The sequence below is a fragment of the Octopus bimaculoides genome, chromosome 5, assembly GCF_001194135.2.
Source record: "Octopus bimaculoides isolate UCB-OBI-ISO-001 chromosome 5, ASM119413v2, whole genome shotgun sequence".
NCBI lineage: Eukaryota > Metazoa > Mollusca > Cephalopoda > Octopoda > Octopodidae > Octopus > Octopus bimaculoides.
In genome coordinates this window covers 42,481,879-42,483,964 of record NC_068985.1, presented here as the reverse complement: position 1 = coordinate 42,483,964, position 2,086 = coordinate 42,481,879, and the positions used below count along the sequence as shown (strand labels likewise).

Here is a 2,086-nt window from a genome sequence, read left to right as displayed (position 1 = left end):
TATATATATATATATATATATATTACATATGTATGTATTACGTATATATATATATGTATTATATATGTATGCATTTATGTGTGTGCGTGTATGTATGTATGTATGTATGTATGTATATATTGTGTTGTGTGGATGGATGTATGAATGAATGGGTAGTAGACTGGGTCAAGCAGTTTGTGATAATAAATTAGATCACAAATTAAACAATCTACAAGGACTACAGGAAGTAGATTGGTTACGATAATCACACCAATCTGCTAAAGTTTCTATACTGTTCTGCATATTTGAGTAAAGATACCCGCTTTTCTCTATCTCCCATCTTCCTATGTGTTAAGACAAAGAGGATGTAACCCTGAAACAGCCAAGAAATACAAGGCAAAACTTCAAATGTTGCTGCTTTCACTTTTGTTTTTCATTTTGGATTGCTTTGGCCTAAAGATTTAATCAATCAATCAATCTGTCTGTCTGTCTATTGATACATACATACATACATACATATATACACACATATATACATACATGCATGTATACATACATATGTGCATAAATGCATACATATGTATGTATGTACATGCATACACACATACATACATACATACATACACACACACATACATACATACATATGTATATATCTGTAGTGCAATATAGAGATTCATTGAATCCTGTGGTAATCACTGCAAAATCCTCTAAACCAGTGCTTCTCAAACCATCTGATGTGAAGTACTGGTAGCTTTTTTTTTCCAATGTGCCAGGGAATAGTAATATTTCTTAGTAATATTAATTTATTCCAGAAACAATATATCTAATGAATATAATAAAAGTTGACAATATTTTTACCTTATATTTATTTTGGAAACAAATAATACAATGTTACATGAGCGTTTTATAAGCATTTTATAATGTTTCTCACTTTTTTGGAAACTCGCCACATACGGCAGCTGATGGCTCGCGGACTGGTACTGGTCCACGGATCACCACTTTGAGTAGCACAGCTCTAGTGGGCCTGGCTACTTTACTACATAATAATCTAATTCAGAGGATATAATGTAGAGTCCTACGCAGCTGAATTCCATGAGATCTAATCTATGAAATTATTTCAAGAGGAGCATACAGACCATAAAAAGTTATGAGGCATGAGAGGCAAATATATTTAAACACTTAATATCCATAGAATTATAGCTGCTTTGTAACTTTCATCATGTAATAATAATTTCAGCATATAGTAAACTATGTTTATGTAATTTATTCTACACAACATACATGGTATGCATTATACAATACAATTGTATCTTCATAAATCAATGCAAATAAAGAATGCTAGCTCATCAAATCACCAGCACATCATAATTAGACCGATGATTCAACTCCTTGGTGTAACCATGATGTTCTGGTGATCTGAAGAATTAGCCCTCTGTATGGGCATTGATTTATAGTTGTAGAATTGTAATGTGCAATATGCAGTGTACATATTTGTGTAGACATGTAGAGTAATTTCTTATCCATTGAAATTACTATTACATGATGAGGGCTGGGAAATGGCTGTAATCTTACAGATATTAAGCGGTTAAATAGATATTTTCACCTCTTGTACCTCCTGATTTTTTATAGTCCCACTCTCAAATAGGAGCCAATACACCACTAACTCACCCACTGCCCCCATTTTGTTTTCAGAAAATAAGTGCACAGTTATCTGTGGAATGGTGAAATTAATTTAAATGACATGAAAAAGTTGAAATATTATCAATTTTATTTAGTGTTTTCAATGGTCAATGTAAAAACAAACTTTGCTTTTATAAAGATACATAGACATTACAGTGAAATAGACAGTACATGGATTGCTAGAAATAGGAACCAATACACCACCAAGTCAGCTCTACCCAATCCAGTTTTGGAAAATAAGTGAATAGTTATCTGTGGAATGGTGAAATTAATTTAAATGTCATGAAAAACCTGAAATATTATCAATTTCATTTAGCATTTTCAACGGTCAATGTACAAACAAACTTTGCTTTTTATAAGGATAGAGATGTATGCATGTATGTATGTATCTATCTATCTATCTATCTATCTATCTATCTATCTC

The 2,086-nt window shown here is 31.8% G+C and overlaps 1 protein-coding gene across 1 annotated transcript in view; it reads left to right on the top strand.

Moving 5' to 3' along the window:
- LOC106879334 (estradiol 17-beta-dehydrogenase 2) overlaps positions 1-2,086 on the top strand; it is a 14,247-nt gene that overhangs the window by 1,093 nt on the left and 11,068 nt on the right. The gene's annotated exons all lie outside the window — the stretch shown is intronic.